The sequence below is a fragment of the Calidris pugnax genome, unplaced genomic scaffold (assembly GCF_001431845.1).
Source record: "Calidris pugnax isolate Ruff unplaced genomic scaffold, ASM143184v1 scaffold132, whole genome shotgun sequence".
Taxonomy (NCBI): domain Eukaryota; kingdom Metazoa; phylum Chordata; class Aves; order Charadriiformes; family Scolopacidae; genus Calidris; species Calidris pugnax.
The window spans coordinates 781,786-802,834 of NW_015090910.1; the positions used below are offsets into that span (position 1 = coordinate 781,786).

Consider the following 21,049-nt stretch of genomic DNA (forward strand, 5'->3'; position numbering starts at 1 on the left):
TTAGTGCAACAGGTTGGAGGCCCTTGCTGTCACCCCATCCTTTGAACCCTAGTGTGTCTTCCTGCCACTTGCCACAGACCATTCTGATACTATCATTATTTCTTGCTTCAAGTGCAATGGCAGGCTGGAGGGTGTCCTTAGGCTCGTCTCTAGTGCTCCTGTATTTAACCCCCTCCCCCTTCAAGCCTAGTTTAAAGCCCTTTTGACAAGCCGTGCCAACCGATGTGCCAGGATCTTCCTGCCCTTCTGAGACAGATGTTCCCCATCTGTTACTAGCAGACCTTGTGCCGTATGAAGTTCGCCAAGGTCGAAAAACCCAAAATTTTGTTGGTGGCACCATTCCCTAAGCCACTTGTTAATCATGCATGACTTCCTATTCCTTTCAGTATTACAACCTGCAACCAAGGGTATCGATGAAAAAATTGTCTGTGCCCCTGATCCCTCAACTAATTTTCCCAGTGCCTTGAAGTCCCTTTTGATTGCTTTTAAACTTCTGGTTTCAACCTCATCATTTCCCACCTGCATAACTAGTAATGGATAGTAATCAGAGGGCTTTACCAGACTAGGCAGCCTTCTAGTGACATCTCTGACCCGGGCCCCTGGGAGGCAGCACACTTCCCTGTGGGAAGGATCTGGCATATGGGCCCTCTGTTCCCTTCAGAAGGGAATCCCCAATAACAACTACCCTCCTCTTTTTTTTTAGGGTACAAGTACTGATGTGAGGGGGGGACTGGTTTGCTTTAGGCAACGCCCCAGATGATGTTTCCTCTACTTTCTCATTTCCCTCTCCCTCAACATCCAGTGCACCATACTTGTTGTGCAAGGGCAACTGGAAGGGTGAGGGGGGCTGTGAGAGGTTTTCCTTGCCTCTCCTACCAGGCACCTGTGTCCATTCCCCTCTGCTCATTGGGTCACCTCCCTCTCCTGAGGGGATCTGCAGAGCCTCGCACAACAACTCTCTTTCACTTTCCCTTATAGATCTTAGTCTTTCCACTTTAGTCTTTCCACCTCTTTCTTCAGTTCAGCCACCTCTTCCTTCAGTTCAGCCACTAGACTAAGCAGATCATTGCTCTGCTCACACCTCACACAGGTGTCGACTCCACAGCCTTCCAGTGCAAGTGCCAGGCTCCAGCACTCATTGCAGCCCGTTGCCTGGGTGCCTGCATGTTTCGGCCTCTGTTTGGGCACGCTCAGTTTTTTTAACAGCCTTCGACCGAGTTGTAACCATGGTTTTATCTCTTTGCTGCCCGAAGTTGCACACACCGCTCATCTCTCCTTATTGAGAGGGCCTCTCCGGTCACCGCTTCCTGCCGGAACTGACCCGTCACGTGATTCCTGGCCACGCCCCCTCCGCTCCTGATTGGTTGTTGCGGGCTTCCGGGTTCCGGCTGGGGCTGGGGCTGTGAGCTGGGGGCCCCTGAGCTCGGAAACCCCTCTGTACAGCGCCATCACACCCTCTGCCTGGGCTCATCTCGGGTCTCGTTGTCGTTGCCGTCGTTGCCGCCGCTGCCGGTGCTGCCGCCGCTTCGCCCAGCGCCTGAGGGCCTGCTCCTGCCGCGTTTAAATCTCCGCGTGACTCCTGGCCACGCCCCCTTCCGCAGGACTTTTTCCTGCCCTGGACCATGACCTTCCTGGGTCATGTCTCTGCCAGCATCCCATAGGTAAAACCTGCTGCTAACTTCCAGTAAACTCCAGTTTTGCTCATTCTCACACTTGCCCATTAAAAAAAACCAACAACAAACCAACCCTCGGTGTTTATTTCACTCAGCCCCTTCTTGCTTGTTCCCTCCTCTGAGAGCACAAAGGTCAGGATGAGGTGAAGTCTTTTTATACAGACGGTGATGTTCCTGGTGTGAGGGGGAAATCAATGAAATGCAAGAGATCTTGGAGAAGGCAGGTGAGATTAGGGTTTCTGCCCTGGATGTCATGAGCTAAGGACATAGCGAAGGCTGAAAATCTCTTTGGTTGCTGTGGTACGATGTCTTGATACCTAACTCCACCATTTAGGAGGAACAAATACAGGCTCTGGTCCTTATTTCGTGACCCAAGCATGATATCATTCTCCAGTGGAAAATGAAGCTTCCCCTGAAATCAAACTCAGCCGCATTTGTGAAGAGGGATCATTCTAAACTAAAGCTGCCTACCCAAACCTTATTCCTTTTATACTCATTTTATAATGCAAGGAAAGTCAAATGAAACACATTCCTTTTCCCAGACAAAATTTCCCAGCCTTCCCCCTCCCTCTTTCTACTATTTGTGCTTGAGCTCTCAGATAGTTAAAAGAGACTCCCCTTTTCCAGAAGCACAGTTCTCCTCCCCAGCCTGAGTCCTCAGATTCAGACTACAAAATCAACTGGGAAAAGGATGGTGTAAATGACATGGAAAATACAGTCAGTGGATTAATGCCAGGACTGGCTAGAAAACTACTGACATCTTTATGCTACATCCCTTCTGTGCATCATTTTCCACTGCTTCATTCTGCTGCTAACCTTTGTCCTGTGCTGCTCAGAAAGTGCCCATATTATCTGAGTAAGGCTACGAGCCTTAATAATTTAGTTTATTGGCTTGAGCTGGCACAAAATGTGGCAGAACTGATGGCAGAAATAAGACCAAAATAGATTTGATGGAGTTAATGGAGCACTTGTGGGCAGAAGTTGGCTTAACGCATTAAAGATTTTTTTTTTCCTGGCTTGACAATGAAATGCAGGACTATATCTACAGGGGATGGAGTTAACAGGGACTGGTAAATCAGTGTAATGCAATATCTAAAACCACAGCTACGTGGAGAAGAGCTGAGAGAGCCAGAGCCTCCCCCTCTGCCTGGGGAGGGTGATAAAATGAGCCAAGACAAGTGTGCCCCTAAGTAACCATTTGCTGCAAGCCACTAAAAACGTGCTCTTTTGGTCCCACTGGAGCATGGGACAGAACAACACCGAGCTATCCATCCCCTATCCCTTGGATTGACTGTGTGGTACATGCAGCATCTGCCTTCCCATGAGTTACAGACTCAAGAGGGACTGGGGTGATCCTTGGGCTTCTGAAGCTCCCAGGTAGAATGGGTGATCTCAGGCATCCTATGGCCTCATGCAGATGTGGAGAAGGCCCCCAGATCTGTCAGATTTTGCTTGAGGTCAAGGCAGGAGCAACACGTGACTCCGTTCCCCTTGGGAGCAATATTTTTGAGATGGAGAAGGCTGACTTTATTTCTGAGGGAAGTGCCAGGTTGTTTTGTGGGAACTCCTAAACAGAAACATAGTACAGTTTGATGTCCAGGTTTCAAGTTCATCCAAATAACACCAAAACTTTTCCTTTCCTACATAATTTTATCAGTGAACCTGTCCCACATGCAGATTACCCCACAGAGAGATTTCCCTCTTTCCTTCTTCCCCTGGGAAGCAGAAGCAAGAAATACTATTTCAGCACAGGAAGGATCTGAGTTCAGAGGAGGCCATGAAGGTCCTGGGAGGGCTGGAGCCCCTCTGCTGTGAGTCTGAGTTCAGAGGAGGCCATGAAAGTCTTGGGGGGGCTGGAGCCCCTCTGCTGTGAGGACAGGCTGAGAGAGTTGGGAGGGTTCAGCCTGGAGAAGAGAAGGCTTCGGGGAGACCTTAGAGCCCCTTCCAGTCCCTCAAGGGGCTCCAGGAGAGATGGGGAGGGACTCTGGATCAGGAAGGGGAGCCACAGGATGAGGGGGAACGGTTTTACACTGACAGAGGGGAGATTTAGATGGGATACCAGGAAGAAATTCCTTGCTGTGAGGGTGGTGAGAGCCTGGTCCAGGTTGCCCAGAGAAGCTGTGGCTGCCCCATCCCTGGAGGGGTTCAAGACCAGGCTGGATGTGGCCTTGAGCAACCTGGTCTGGTGGGAGGTGTCCCTGCCCAGGGCAGGGGGTGGCACTGGATGATCTTCAAGGTGCTTTCCAGCCTGAACAATTCTATGACTCTATTTCTAGGTTTAAGGAGTTGCAACACATTTCCCTACTTTCAGCTGTAACTTCCTAAGCTGCTGCTCCAGGATGGCCAGTAGCCAGCATCCCATTTCTGGGTGATTCTGCGCAGCTTTGCAGTGACACCAGAGAGACTCGGGGATGTTTTTCAGAAAAAGGTGAAATCCTCCTGCATGTGAACAGTGAGCCAGAAGAAAGGTGGGCTTTGAAGGAAGGAGCTCTGTAGATTTACCTCTTCATAAATCATGCTATCAGCATCTTTTATTCATCATAAGTGTCAAAGTAAAAAGAAAAGAGAATCATCTGACCCTCAGACTGAGAATCTTGAAGAAATTCACCTTGGTAAAATACCCCATCCATGCTGTTGCACAGCACATCAGCAGGCTGGCTGGAAGATCTGGCCAGGGTGGCTGGACAGTTTGAAACCCAGAACATCATGTGCCCTCTGGTTTTTGCTCCTCTTGAGGTCCCTTGCCTTATTTTCCTTGCTAAGCAACAGTTAATGCAGGTCTGACTGAACACCATGGAAACTATTTTCCTGAGGTTTACCCCAGTGTTTGGAACAGTTTGTCGCACAACATGCTATCTCTAATTTCTGGTAAGCAAAATTACTGTGAGCAACAACAAAAAAAAACTAAATCAAATTTGAGAGGGTAATTCAAAGAGTCGGAATACTCAAGAGAAAACCTTCCTTTTTATTCTTTTTTTGGTGGAGATAGAAATTAGGGAGGCTATTCTTCTATCTATTTTAATTATGAAATAATGTTAGAAATGAGACCATAAAGGATACTGATGGAAAAAAAACTCCAAAAACAAAAGCAGATTTAAAAATTAAAGACTTTTTGATACTTGGAAGAAGTAATAGTTTAATTGCTTCACTTTCATAATGGAGGTAGATCTTTCATATTTACCTATACAAACTGAGAAAATATTTTCTATCAAATGGCACAATTTCCTACTGAACAAAACATGAGAAGTGTGTGAGGGATCAAGATTTGTTTTGTGAGGAGAGGGTGAGCGTGCAGAGGTTATCTTCTCAAGGAGAATGCAGGTCACCATCTACACAGAAGAAAGAGAGGTAGGACTGGGGTGGTAGAAAAAAGCTGGTGGCCGTGATTCTCCTATTTTATTCCTTTCCACAAGAGTGTGTATTTACGAAAAGTGTCCAGAGGGTTACAAAAGACCATTTACCCAACAAAGTCCAAGCACAAGGACCTGCTTCAGCACAGGTCACACCTTCAAAGTGACAGGCCCAGTTCCTACGTCCAAAACCCAGGAAGATTAATTCTACTTTGTCAGAAACTCAAGGTCCAGTGTAATTCATCATCAATCACTGTTTATACCAGAGCTTTAAGGAAACTCTGCAACAAACAAGGTACGATGTAGAATGAGTTCCTGGTCCTTGACAGTGAAAGAAATGAGTTGGGAAAAGTTAAAAGACTTCAAAGGAAGAGGCTGAACCTCTGAGAAGCCACTTGCAAAGTCACTTACTTAGCTCTCCACAGTTTGGCTGGAGATTTTATTTTTGGCAGAGAGGTAGGACATGTTCAGAGAAATAAAAGTGGTCTTAAGAATACAGCAATGAGATCTGTATATGCTAAACAACAATTTTGAGCATATTTTGATGCCAAAATTGTTGACTGCTGCCTAAATCAGGGTATTCTGAGCATCCAAAATGCCCATGGCAAACAATGCTCATTGTGAGTACTCAACGCCTGTGCAAATTAGGATACTTTTTCAGCAACTGAATATGTAAATATAGATTTAAGTAAACACGCTTAGAAAAGCTCACCAGTCTACATTTACGTAGAACCTAATTCTGCCACTATTAGTGATGAGAGGTAGTAGCTGGATACAGGAGTGATTTTCTTAAATGAATTGTGCTTTCAGTATGAGTTACACACTTAGGATCAGGTCCAAAGATATTACAAAAGAACTATCAACAAATGTTTATTAAAGCAGAAGAGCATACAGAGGAGCATCCCAAACTTGTTGTTTATTTGTAAACTGACATACAAGGCAAATGAAAATAAATCTAATCCAAGCCCAAAGGCAAAACTGGCTTTCTTATTCATACAACAAAAGCAATGACTAACAACAGCTACTCTGGCCTTGCATTTCTAGAACATGTAATTCTGAAAGCTTGGCATCACTGAATTGCTCACAAAACATTGAAAAACAGAACTCACCAAGCAACAGTTTGCTGGAGTGGGTTTGGGTTTGGTTGTTTTTTTCTCTATTACTGATAAAATAAGCCTACATCAATGACCCTGGTATCTGGTAATCCTAGATGTGTTACCAGGCAACCATTATGTGCAACAGCACCCAGCTTGCCCCCCTCTAAAAATAACCCAAATCTCCCAAATCCTTCCACTCCATGCACTAATGAAAACGGCATCTTTCCACTGCTAAATGCTTACTCGGGTATTTTCCTTAAAAATTTTGGAGTGACAAAATGCTGCTTATCCTTTCCTGAACATGCTGCTCTTCAGTTCACAATGTGAGTAGTTAAAAGGGTCTGGCTGCTTATAGTTGTATTTTCATTGAACTGTGTACTTCAAATGAGGCTATATTTGGAAACTAAAGTCAATTATTTAGAAGTTAGTAACAATGTCAACAAATGTAGCATGAGTCAAAAATGTATGAGATCTATATGACTATACCAAAAGAATTATCACCAGCCGAATATATTTTTGTAACCTCAATGATACGCGACTCTGAAACAGTAAATTAGAACCACAGAATCACAGAATGGTTTGGGTTGGAAGGGACCTTAAAGATCATCCAGTTCCAACCCCCTGCCCTGGGCAGGGACACCTCCCTCCAAGCCCCATCCAGCCTGGCCTTGAACCCCTCCAGGGATGGGGCAGCCACAGCTTCTCTGGGCAACCTGGGCCAGGCTCTCACCACCCTCACACCAAAGAAGTTCTTCCTGAGATCTCATCTCAATCTCCCCTCTTTCAGTTTAAAACCATTACCCCTCATCCTGTGGCTCCCCTCCTCGATAAAGGGCTCCCCACACAGACACAGACATGAGCAAAACAAGCTGGGGGCTTAAAACAAGCTTAAGGGGCTAAAAGGATGCTCAGAGAAGCAGAGCTCTGCTGTTGCTCTGGGACACCCAGAAGGATCACAGGTGGCTAGAAGGGAAAAAATAGTTTTTGCTGGAACAACCTGGCACCTGGAAAATCATTGCATCTGCTGTACAGTCTGGGAAGTGGAAAAAAATGAACAGCGTGAAAGAATGTGCTTCTGTAGAATAAAAGAAATAATCAAAAAACTTATTTAAAATGAGTAATTTTTCAACACCAGGAACTATATTTCCTAAGATGTGATTTGTAGTCACCGAGTTCAGTGACATCTCCTGGTTCTGTTTAAATGACTAAATGACCCCATGAAGGACTTTCCTGCTCTGATTTTCTGTGAATCTGTGATAATACTAGTGGTGACTCGCAAGGCCAGTTCTAAGCATTTTGAAATTGGTTAGACTTTCTATCAGCTCAAAATATGTTCAGTCAAGCCCTTTTGTCCTGAATTTTGAGATAAGTCATCACTGAAATTATAAAAATCATGAGACAACAGCAGGGAGATATGTTCCTGATGGGTTTTATTCATGGCAATACCTTCCTAAAAATTTGAATTAATGTATGTCAATTGTTATTAATGCAATCTCTTCAAAACCAGAATTATTTAATTGCTTAACAGGAACACATTTGTAAGATCTAATTGAGACAATGGTAGAACTGTTCACCATGACATTTAAATCTATGATAAAACCCAGAAACTGAATTTTAAGTGTATTCATGGCTGAACAGAAGTCATAGAATTATATGAACCAGAGGCATAAAATCTAATATGCAATTATCCATTAAATTTGTGACACAGAGAAAGACAAAGCATTTAAAATACTCTCACAGGTTATGTCAGACCACACTAACAGTTATCATACTGCAAATTAAGTGGCATCGCTAAGAGAAGAGCTGGGCAATGAAGGCAGCTTTGCATTAGGTTGAACTACACTTTCTCAGCCTGTTACATGTGTGTTTAAACCCAGAAAGCACAATTTGGTGTTGAGTACCAAAATATATCCCAGCTATATTCAAGACCAAGCAATGCCCTGCTCAGTAAAGGCAGGACCAGCCAGTTCTAGAAGCCAGCACCAAATAGACTTTCTTGTACCATTGGGTACCACAGTCTGGATTTCCCCCTGAGGGAGGAAGAGTATAGATGATTTCTATAATGGAAAAAACTCTTGTATTCTTCATCAGACAATCAGATATACTGCCTCGGAGAAGAGTAGCTAATTTACACTTTGAGGAAACTAAGAGTGCATGCATGTGCCGATACCAACATACAACAAAACATGTGCCATGGATACCTCTTTGCTGATCTAACATCTTACCCAATCATCGGATTGAAGATCATCAGCCGTGTTGCAAGAGCGTACATTCACTGGCTTAGTAAATCCACCGCCTAATTGTAACAGTTTATCTAATTTGTAATTTTATAATCTTAATTGGACAAACTCAAATACTATATTGTATAGTGGACATGAAAAAACTGCAAAGTTTGGCTCATTGAAATGTAATACTAATTAGTCTCTGTCCAAGGCCTTAAAAAAGAAATGCATTTGAGAATCTGCATGTTATTTTGAAAAGTCTCGTTTCTTCCCGACACTACAGATCTATGGCTGGAATGTTACTTTCAGATATTGAAGGGAAGGAGCAATCTCTTTTTTTGTCAGGCTTTGCATTAATTTTTCTACTGTGACATCTTTTACTTTTTTTTCTTGTTGGCTCCTTGGGACTTTTTCTAATGCCAAAAACATTATAAAATGCCTTTCCAGATGGGTGGCAAGCTGGTTTCTTTCTTTCCTTCTCATGTACTATCACCAGTGCTGGCCAAAGTCCATTTTTGGATACATCTCAGCCATTCTGACATGGTTTAGTGATTTACTCGTTTCTTCCCGACACTACAGATCTATGGCTGGAATGTTACTTTCAGATATTGAAGGGAAGGAGCAATCTCTTTTTTTGTCAGGCTTTGCATTAATTTTTCTACTGTGACATCTTTTACTTTTTTTTCTTGTTGGCTCCTTGGGACTTTTTCTAATGCCAAAAACATTATAAAATGCCTTTCCAGATGGGTGGCAAGCTGGTTTCTTTCTTTCCTTCTCATGTACTATCACCAGTGCTGGCCAAAGTCCATTTTTGGATACATCTCAGCCATTCTGACATGGTTTAGTGATTTACTTATTTTTTTTTATCAGAGCTAGGCTGATGGTTGGACTAGATATCTTATAGGTCCCTTCCAACCTGGGCAATTCTATGACGCGATTCTATAACTCTATGATTCTCTGTTATTATGCCTCTGTAGCTGCACGTTACATGATCAACTCTTCTGTTCATGGTAAAGTGATTCTCTGTTATGCCTCTGTAGCTGCACATTACATGATCAACTCTTCTGTTCATGGTAAACACAAAAAAGAAGAATTCACTTCTCTCTCTTGTTTGAATTAACTCTGAATATTGCTCGAGGAACTGCTATGTATATAGATTCTACAGCGACTCGATTTTCCTTCCTTCTGTCTTTCCTTAATGCTGAAACACGGGGTAGATTTTTCTCTCTACAAAACTCTCCCAAAAGCATTTGATGCAGCCCGAGTCTCAAGACTTCTGCACATAACACTCTGATAAATAGGTGTTAATAGTTTCCAGTCAACTTTCAGTGCTTGCAGCAAATAGTGTAAATTGTAAAAAACATATAAATGGAATCCTGTAAATCACTGTGAATGCTATGGAAGACTGCAGATAAATTTCAAATAAAAGCTATTATACAGTAAACGCACTGATGTTCCGCACACAGAATCTCTACTTTGTTGCTGTGATACATGTTCAAATGCAAAACTTTCCACATTTATATCTTTATATCTAGGACATGTACATAAACACATTCTTCTCTTGTCTCCTTCCAAATAAAATGTCTCAGTATTTATAACCCTATATAATACATAATGTGTGCTCATTTTGCATTTTTTGGTCACTGTAAATCCAGTCTTTTTTATGAAGATTTTTTTTCTACTAAAACACACAACTGGAGCTTGTTAAAACAAAGGCATGGTTTAATTGTGCCTCCGCAAGGCCAGGCTGGATGGGGCTTTTGGCAACCTGGTCTGGTGGGAGGTGTCCCTGCCCAGGGCAGGGGGGTGGAACTGGATGGTCTTTAAAGTCCCTTCCAACCCAAACCATTCTATGATTCTATTTTATGACTCTATGACAGGGCAGATGCTGAGGAAAGACCCTGCCAGCTCAGAGCAAAAGCCACATGGAAGGTTCAATACAACGTCTATTGATAAGTGTACAAAGATTTGGAGACAGAGCTGCTGTCCCTACTAAAGATTCTTCTTTTGTGGTAGGCTGTATTTTGGAGTGGGCATACTCTGAGAAACTTGTTTGTCCTTAGCTAAAAGACAAAATAACTCAATTAAGCAGAGGATAAAAGAATAAAACTCCTCGGATCCATCCTAAGTTTTGTACTTTCAGTCTGTAAGCCATCAACTACTCCCCCCAGGCTGATAGTCTGGTTATTCAGACTCTGATACACACCCTGTTTTCGTCAGAAAGGAGAAATACTAAGAGAGAATGAAAAAATGTGCACTTCTGAAACGCCACACAGGCTCTGGGTCAGATTTTGCCCCGGAGCAATCCCACTGGTTTTGCTAACAGTGAATTTGGTTCCCCAGATCACTCTCACAGAGTCTCTCTAGAAGGGACAACACTAAACATCTGCATTTTGGAGATGAGGGAATCTCTGGCACCCACGTAGAAAGCAGCGCCCAGGAACGGGAAGCCTCATCCTCCTCACTTCCCAGCCCACGCTCCTTCTGTGAGGGCACACAGACTGACAAAGCTTAATTAATTAATGATATTTGGGGAAAAAATAGACATATGATGAACTTAATTTGTAAAAACCACAGTGTGCCATGAGCGGGAGAAGAAGAAAGGAAGCAAATAATAAAGAAAGTGAGGGCAAGGAACTGGGCATAAGGAGCGGCCAGGTTCAGTGTTTCTAAAAGATCGGAATGTAAATTGAGAAAGAAGAAAGGATCCAATTAGTGGATCAAAGAATAAAAAGTCTAGCAGTGAATTAAAGAGATGACAAGGAAGTAAGAAATGGCAGTGGTGTTAATCACGTGCATCGATGTGGGATTGTATGAACCTGAGTGAGTGAAAATGATTCATGAAGTGGCACCAACGGAGAAGTCCTGCAGGACCCCTGGGAGGAACCCAGGGCTGGTAACACTTACAGAAGAACAGCTTTTGCTGTTGTTTTAATATCTTTTATGGCACAGGTGCTGGTTACAAATGAATACAGCTGGCTTGTGCGATTAGAAATCGATTAGAAGTGCTTTGCTGATCTCTTCCTCTCTAACCTCAGACGACTTAACCTCAGACTTAACAATTATTAACTACTGCTGCCTCCTGACTTCCTCCTCCTGGCAAGTTCCAAGTGAGACCAAGTCACACGCCGTGTTTTGCTTCAGCGTTGCAGAGTTCAACAAATCATAATCAGAAATGGGATAAATACCAGAATGCCATAAAAGTGGTCATCCTAAGAGGGGCAAAATTTCAGACCAGAGATCTGGCACTGGCTGTAGCTTCTGTTCTGAAACACAGTTGGGTATACAGCTGGGACCTATATGTTCTCCACTGTGTTGATATCAGCTCTCAATCTTTGGCAGAGCTGTCAGGCCGTTAAAAGCAGGGAGACAAAGCAGCATATCAAGAGCCCTCAGAAACACAGACCAAGAAGTTTAGGACAAACACACAGCCACGAAATTGTTTTTCGCTTTCAGACTGGGATAACTAAATTCAGTGTTTGTAAACAGGCCCAGATTGCCTAGAAAACATTCAATTCAAACCAATGTCTCTCATTTCAAAACATTTCATTAACTGAATGTTGTCTCCACTGAGTTAGAATTTTCCTCATTCCACTGGCCTTGTGAAACTATTTATGACTTTCATTAGTCTAAAATTGAATTAAGCCCTGACATCAAATCATGCTTTGAAGCACACAGATGGATCACACAGGGGCTCCTCGCTTTGGAATGAAAGCTTTGCAGTGAGTGGAAGTCACGTCTAACTGTTCATCGTCAACATGATTTGCTGCTTACCAGGAATCTGTGGTGACTTTCCTGAAGATATGCTGGTGTCGTGCTTTTCTTCCCATATGGGCTTGTTTACCTCTAACTGTTCATACACACCTTGGACCTTTTAAGAACAAAAAAAAAAACCCACAAAAAACCCCACAACAAAATCAACAAACATACAAACTCTTCCCTTGCCCATTTCTCCTATTTTTCCAATGAAGTTCGAGCTTTCAGTAGATGTGGAGAAGATGACTCTACAATACACCAGCTATGGGCACTGATAAGGAACAAGACAGTTTTAAAAGGAGAAAACTGGGCCCCCCAGGTCCACAAGGGCAGGGAACTACTGGAGAGAGTCCAGCAGAAGCTACGAAGATGATCAAGGGACTGGAGAACCTTTCTGTTGAGGAAAGGCTGAGAAGCCTGGGTCTGTTCAGCCTGGAGAAGACTGAGAGGAGACCTCATCAATGCTGAGCGATATCTAAAGGGCAGGTGTCAAGAGGATGGAGTCAGGCTCTTCTCAGTGGTGCCCAATGACAGGACAAGAGGAAATGGGCACAAACTTGAACATAAGAAGTTTCGTCTGAACATGCAGAAAACTTCTTTCCTGTGAGGGTGGCAGAGCCCTGGAAGAGGCTGCCCAGGGAGGTGGTGGAATCTCCTTCTCTGGAGACATTCAAAACCCATCTGGACATGTTCCTGTGGGACCTGCTCTGGGTGACCCTGCTCTGGCAGGGGGTTGGACTGGATGATCTCCAGAGGTCCCTTCCAACCCCTATACTCTGTGATTTGCTTTACGCTGATGGGCATAATTGAAATCCCTCTCACAACCTGCTCAGCTTCCCCATTCCGAGGGAAATGAACGCCCAGACTGCAATAAGCCAGGAATTTCCTTCTCATCTCCTGCAGGGCAACCATCTCTGCTGGTATTGAATAGACTGGGCATACACTGGCCAGGTCTTTGTAGACCCTGGGACTGAAAGGCAATATCATGTTTCCAACCTCTTGATACTGTCAACGTGTAAAGGAGCAAGGCTGCAGAACACAACTTTGGCTGCTGTTACTTATAAACACATTTATGCCGTGTCCTTGTAAAGCTGGCTCCAGCACATTGACTTGTTAGATGGAAACAAGAACGTTTCCTTCCCAAAAGACAACCACAAACTTGTGGATTAGTAGAGGATTTCTTGTCCTTATCCTTCATCCGAAAAAAAGGATCAAATTTTCCTTTATCAGACAAATGCCTATTATTGTGTCTGTTTTGTTCTCTGCCATAAGAACTGTGCAACCCTTCAGGCTCACAATGACAGCTGTGTGTACAACTACCTCTGTTGGTTAAGAGACTGACCTGTGTTCTATTAATATTTATAGATTTAAATTTTTAATACACAACAATTCTGCATTATTGGATAGATGACTTCCTGCATTTTAATGGTTATGGAGTAGGAGTGGGCTCTTTGTAGTTAACATTGCAATGAATTTTTCATGATCAAATAAAAAGTTGTTACCTCTAACCTCCTCAAACAAAATCCCCTTGGACAACATGTTGGTGCAATGGTGAAGAACTCTCTCTCGAGATGTATGCTACTATATTTGTGGCAAATGCGCTTAGGGGACTTAGATTTATGGTACATACGGATTTTCTATAGCTGGAAATGTTTAATAAGTTTCTTTTTAAAGTTGCTGAATTATTCAAACATCAATTTGGTATTACTTATTCAGTTTCGGAGACAACTGGATTCTTATTTGCAAAATTGATCTTCACCTTTTAGAAAGTGCGTATTGACAAAATAAAGAGGTTCAAAATGTTCACTTGAGTCGGCATCTTGGACTAGGACTGGGGTGTAGCTTCCATTCATTTATTTGGAAATCAAGAACTTTGCTAAAGGCTTTAATACTAGCCCCATTGTAAAGAACTTGTGTTTTGGAAGACAACGTGGGATTTCAAGACCCCTTCGGTGTTACATAAAAATATGAACCACTTGGCATAAGGTGAGGCCAGGTCGTTTCTTTGGAAAAAAACTGTGCATTTAGTCAATACAGTCACTGGCATTTTTCTTCTTCTCAATCAACTGAATATTGTCAAGGTCTGGTTTGTGTGTTTATGTGTGAACAGCACCTTCAGCACTGGCAGAACACATGAGCAGTGAAGAAGAATTTCTCTGGAATAGGAAATCTGGTACAGATTCATCTTCAGGTCGGTCAGGATCTTCCCAGTGTCACTCAGGTGGGCTGTTATTGCATTAAGAAGTACTTTGTTCTTCAAATGATGGAGTGAATCCAATGAGTTTTCATTTAGGAAGGAAGGGGTACTCCATGTGAATACAGGAATCACAATTGAGTATCATCTAGTATCATTTTCTCAGATTGGCTTTCAATGTGAAATTTGTACTGCAAAAGACTGTCAAGTCAAGGGTTTTGGTCTCAAAAATATGAATATCATATGAATTAGGGTTATTTGGATGATTTTAATGGTGCAATACTCAACTTGAAAAAGCCGTACAAAACCCCAAGCCCATTTCCAGTATCTGCTGTATTTTACGTCTATTTTTCATTTGTAACTTCTGAGTAGAAATAATTCCAGCTCATCTCATATTACTGTTGGAATATAGTTATGCCCATGAGCCAAGGATTCAGCTGATAGATTTGCCACCATAATTCTTTATTTGCAGGATATCAGGGCTCTATTTACCCAAAATGAATGTAAAGGAAGATGTAATGCTTGCAATCTGTGCAGATGCTTTGACAGTGTCTCACACTAATTGGAGGAAATTGGTCACACGTGTGCTTATGAGGTGTGTTTCAATAATCAGAATGGTCAAGATTGGTCAATAATTCATAACCGTATATTCTGAATTTGGAGCATGGTACCATCAGAGAAGATTTCTCCACTTTTAGACACAAAATGAATTTGGAAGCAGAGCAGCCCAAAGAGTTTTGTTATCTGTCCTGTGGTGTATCTGCATCTCAGTGACAGTCAGATGAATGTACTTGCAAACAGGGGCTGAAACAGTGAATAAACATTTCATGGCACGCAATGAAAGGGATTATATTATTTTAGATTCCTTCCTGATGCGACCATCATGTTGACTTCACTGAAAGCAATGTTTGTCAGTAGACAATTGAGAAATTAGTGTTCCTAAAGCAAAATAACAAACACTTCTAGCCCAGTTATGCTTTACTTAAGGCAATTATAATTATTCATAAATTATTTAGGATGTAATGTTTCCTTTTGAGCTCTGATTTCACAGCCCCTGAAATCCATCCTGTTCTGTGAAGCTCAATTTAATTTCATTTTTATCTTCACTTGCAAATAAATATTTTGTTTTCCCTTTGAGTGTGAGTCAATTTAATAACCTAATCAAAGATCAGAGCCTTCTGTATATATGGAGCATAATAAAGATAAGCTATATCTAATAAGCAGCCTTGAGGAAAGGGACTTGGGGGTGCTGGTGGACGAGAAGCTGGACATGAGCAGGCAGTGGGCAGCTGCAGCCCAGAAGGCCAATCCCATCCTGGGCTGCATCAAAAGAAGCGTTGCCAGCAGGTCCAGAGAGGGGATTCTGCCACTTTCCTCTGCTCTGGTGAGACCTCACCTGGAGTATTGTGTGCAGGTCTGGAGCCCTCAATACAAGAAGGACATGGACCTGATGGAGAGGGTCCAGAGGAGGGCCACAAGGATGATCAAGGGGATGGAGCACCTCTGCTACGAGGACAGGCTGAGGGAGCTGGGGTTGTTCAGCCTGGAGAAGAGGAGGCTCCGGGGAGGCCTAATAGCAGCCTTCCAGTACCTGAAGGGAGCCTACAGGAAGGCTGGGGAGAACCTGTTTAGAAAGGCCTGCAGTGACAGGACGAGGGGCAATGGCTTCAAGCTGGAGGGGAACAGATTTAGATTGGAGATTAGGAGAGGGTTCTTTACTGTGAGGGTAGTGGAGCACTGGAACAGGTTGCCCAGGGAGGTGGTTGAGGCCCCTTCCCTGGAGATATTCAAGGAGAGGCTCGATGAGGCCCTGGGCAACCTGGTCTAGTTGGGGGTGTCCCTGCTGACTGCGGGGGGGTCGGACTAGATGACCCTTGGAGGTCCCTTCCGGCCTGGGCAATTCTATGATTCTATGATTCTATATTCCTGAAAAAGTGTACCAAAACAGAGTAACGCTTCAAGACAGGCACTGCGATATTTAGTATTTGGGCATGTTTTAGGAAGAAATTCTTTGCTGTGAGGGTGGTGAGAGCCTGGCCTAGGTTGGCCAGAGAAGCTGTGGCTGCCCCATCCCTGGAGGGGTTCAAGGCCAGGCTGGATGGGGCTTGGAGCAACCTGGGCTGGTGGGAGGTGTCCCTGCCCAGGGCAGAGAGTTGGAACTGGATGATCTTTAAGGTCCCTTCCAACCCAAACCAGTCCATGATTCTATATAAAATAGCAAGACACCCACTCTCATTAGATAGTGCTGTAAAACAAATACCAGGCAATAACATTATTTCCTCTCATCTTCAAAAATGCAAAGCTGGCAGGCTCTCCTGGGATGTGATTAACAGCTTGTCAGTTGGGGGTACTTAAAAATGAAATTATTTCTTTAGCTATTAACCTTTGATAACATCAGTAATTCCCACATCCAGGGCACAGCAGGGTCTGGTGATGGAGGGGGAGGAGGAGGAGGGATGCGTACTGCCTCTCGCTGCCAGCAGCCACACCGACACACCGATGATGGGATGGCTTTAGCTTCCATGTCAACAGCTGACCAAAAGCCAAGCTTTCAGGAGCAGGCAGCACCTTGTGGCTCACCCAGTCTATCTACGGGGAGATTTTCATTAATATTCAGGCACTGGCTCCTCCCCAAAAATCCACTTTTGGCTTTAGGTCCCGGAAATGGCTACGATCTTCTAATGACCTGCCCCTTAAGGACACATCTCAGCCTCAGGGAACAGGGCCTCAAAGGCACTGCCTTGCTCTGCCATTCCTCTGCTGTTACCTGAAATAAAAGCTCTTTAAACTACTTCTGGTTTTGAGAGGAGATATCGCTTTATTTGACGTTGGGTGCTCGGTGGAAATCCATAAATCTAGCACACCTTACCAGGGGATATTCACCCATTATTTTTACACAAAAGATTCACATAATTCCGCCTACCTAATCCACAACCCCACCTGGGCTGATATACTTATTAGGATTACCCAATAGTCCTTTTGCACATGCATATTAGAATTTGCAATGTCAGCAAAACACTCCTATGTAGGCGTGAGCTCCTCAGTGGTCCTTTGGGTAAGGATACCCTTCCTTACATTATATTTTTACAGTACTTAGTCATCTCAGGACAGTAAAAGTTTACTGTAAGTTTGCCAACTTCTTGAGGATGATAAGGATGTTCCTGGAAAGAGCCACGGCTGTGTTCTAATTGGTACAGGAGTACATACTTCAACATATGAGAGAACCTTGAAGTGATTAACTACTTCTTGTTATCCCATCCTTATCACTATCGGCTCAGTCACCAACTCTCACACAGTAAGAAGCTCAGTAATTAACTGTTTTCTCACTCAGTAAGGTGGTGGGGGGAATCCTTTATCAGGGAGTGTAGTGACAGGACAAGGGGTAATGGTTTTAAATTAAAAGAGAAATAAATTCTTTGCTGTGAGGGGGGTGAGAGCCTGGCCCAGGTTGCCCAGAGAAGCTGTGGCTGCCCCATCCCTGGAGGGGTTCAAGGCCAGGCTGGATGGGGCTTGGAGCAACCTGGTCTGGTGAGAGGTGATCTTTAAGGTCCCTTCCCCCCCAAACCATTCTATGATTCTATGACTCTAAGGTTAGTAGGAAGCAAACAACATTTTGCCTTTGCTCCCTGCGTTTTCATGCTGTCACAGCTCATTCCTATTTCAAGGGTAAGTGTGGGCTATTTTATTTTGTGCCTGCCCAGCCGGGTGGCATTCCCTTCCTTCCTGCTCGAATCCTCTGGGCACCACTCCAAGGCAAGGAATGCCTCTTTGCCAATCCACCCAGCGTGGGCAGACAATGATATATGACCTTTCACAATATGGGGCGAGGTATTGATCAAAGCCATCGATCCCGTTTTTGAGTGACTGTCTCACCCAGGAAGACAAAGTGAAATCAAAAATCTGACGGCATCTGCAAAAGCCTGTGCCTCTGCGGAAAAGACCTGTGCCTGACTCAAATGCTTTTAAAGTTTTTTTTTTCCTGATTTTTTGGCCTGAACGGGGTTAAGAGATACCAGAATGTTGTTCACCTGTTTGTTTTGTTTGTTTATTTATTTGTTTGTTTGTTTAAAAAAAAGCCTTCTATGCAAAAAGCTTGTTGGTTTGCTTGGTTTGGTTTTGGATAGACAAGAGACAAGTGGATATCTCATAAGCCTTGACTCCCATGAGCATCCCTCAAGGACAGGGCCACTGCTCCCCCAGATCAGAAATGGTTTGCAGATGAGACAATAGGACCTGTGAATACATTTCCTAAGGTCTACACATTAGAAATACAGTTTTCTGTTTTGGAAGAAGCTGTTCTAAACTTGTAACGACCCACAGGAGTTAGCTATTATGTTCTTGTGTTATTTTACTGAGACATCATTAGTGGCTTGTTTCCTATCATTAACAGACAACTAGGACTGGCTCCCAAACAGCAAGTGATAAAAACATATCACCTCGTAAGTCAGCTTTTAAAACTTTCAGACTCACAACATACGTAACATATGGTGCTACCTGAAAATAAGTGCTCCATAAAAGTGTTCATTCCTTTTCAAGCCGTGCTGCGATAGTATTATAGCTGCTGAGGTGAGGTTGTGTAATGATAACCTATTTCTGAAGGAGCACGTAGGCAAATTTCTACCGATGACACACAGAAAGCATGAGTAATGGGTTTAGCATGCATGCATGCCGAATTGGGGCAATGAAGATGCTGGCCTCGGCAGCTGGATTCATGTTAAAATGGAAAAATAACCCTGTATTTCATTCTTAGATCTGCAAAGCCAAAGAGATCTCCAGTGTCACCTGGGCGGGGAGATGTTTAAATAGATATCTTCAGACAGAGAACACAGCAGTGAAGGAGATTGCTGAGAAATGTGTCAGTTCGGCGAAAAATGTGAATGTTAAGAAAATGTTTTCATACTAAGTATCAGTTCAGCAAAGAATGTGAATGTTAAGAAAATGTTTTCATACTGAAGACAAACAAACCAACCAACGCTGATTTGGTGCAAGAAGATTCCTGTGCAGGAGGTGCTCAAACGCCCCATACCCTTCATCTCCCAAAGGATGACTCTGTTTTCCCTCTCATCCTTAGAGCTTAGTGACACTTGCTATACTGCGTATGAGACATGCTGTGCAGCATTTCTCCATTAACGAATCAAAATACACCACGTTTCACTTTGGTGTTTTGTTTTTTTTTCTTTAAAATTCAATTTACACATTTAGTATGGTATAAGAAATCCTTCTTTGCTAAGGTCAGCAGCTTCACAGTCAGCCTTCATAAAACACTTTTGTTACCCTCCCTGGATAACGCTGTGCCTCATTGTTCCCCTTGCCAATAATTCATTACCTGAGGCAAACCCATCCCATCTTTGTGTCTCATCAGCATTTCCCTTTTAGCCTCATCCTTAGTCTCCCTGCTCATGATTATGCCTGATTAGTTGATAACAACCGACAAATGAAAACATTTTAAAGGCTGAAGCACGTCTCACTGGAGTTCTACTTTCTTCATAATTCTCCACCTTTAGATGAAAACCAAGCGAATCTCCCACTGCGGTCCCATTGTGTCAACATCCACAGGTCTGGAAGGAAGCCGTGAACCATCCTAGACAGGTCTATATATAAATGTTGGGATCTATATTCTCTCCCCTCTCCTCCTATTGCCCCCTAACGCTTGACAAAACAGACACAGAAGAAGAGAACAAGTAGTTAATCAAGTTTCCCTGGTTTAGTAGATGCAGAATCAGTTACCAAAGTGTTAAACAGGACTTTGTGACTCTGGTGCCCCTGAAATCCCTGAATTTTAGCCTTGTTGATATAAAAAGAGAAACATGGCACACTTTAAGCTGAGCTTCCCCGGCCAGGACATCTCCCGGGCTTCTCATCTCCGAGACAAGGTGGACTCACCTGGAGCCTGGACTCACCCATCCTACCACCTGCGATGCTTAAGCAGCACCAGCTCATGCAAACTTTATAAAATAAACCGAGCACACCGGTAACCCATCCTCCTCAGGAGCAACCACAAGCTTCCACTCACCTCTGTTGAAGAAGAAGCAGCAAAGATGTTCCCTGTGTAGGCATCTCCACGGTCAGTGAACTCACCCGGTCACCTCTCACATCACTGCCAGGGAAATACACTGGCACCAAACCCATTGAAATGAAAGCAAAAGCCTTTCCCTTCCGGACCAATCAAGTCTGACAATTTTCTTGTGGTGGATGCCAGAGAGATGCTGAATATTTTGGCAGAAACGCCGGCTTTTTCTAGGTGAGAATCTGCCTACATAGGATTTATGCAAACATTTCCTCACTTGGGCTGTAACCACCCCTTCAGCAGCTCAGCAGTTCGGTGTTATCGCCAAGTCTTTACATAGTTCTCAGTTTAAAATACTACCGCCGCCTAAAATAAGAGGAATTTCAACGGCAGTGCTCTCTGTAATGAGAGAGGTGGAAGCCAGTTTGACAATTTAAGCTGATAGCTGAGATGCTGCCTCGCCAGCATTTTTGGCACCTGGCCTAGGGAGGAAGTAATGAGAGGAAGGGAAGGGACAAAGAGAAAGAAGGAATAAAGGAGGGCGAGAGCCATCCCGTCCACTTAACATAATTACATATATCACCTATAGTGGGAGGTTTATAATCAGTGGAAAGAGAGCTGGGCTTTACAAATGCTACAGAAGGGCATTCCCATCCGCCAAACACAACCATCTCAATCTCCTCTCATCCTTGGAGAGCACAATAAGGGAGTGAAAAATATCATGTACTTTTAATCACTCAGCATATGGTC

At 43.5% G+C, this 21,049-nt stretch overlaps 1 protein-coding gene across 1 annotated transcript in view; it reads right to left on the bottom strand.

The window, feature by feature from the left end:
• Nucleotides 1-20,609, bottom strand: part of MEI4 (meiotic double-stranded break formation protein 4) — a 110,285-nt gene extending 89,676 nt beyond the window's left edge. The window contains exon 1 of the mRNA XM_014949325.1: nucleotides 20,306-20,609. The gene's annotated coding sequence lies outside the window, so the exon portion shown is untranslated. The remainder of the gene's footprint in view (nucleotides 1-20,305) is intronic.
• Between the last annotated feature and the right edge of the window lie 440 nt (nucleotides 20,610-21,049).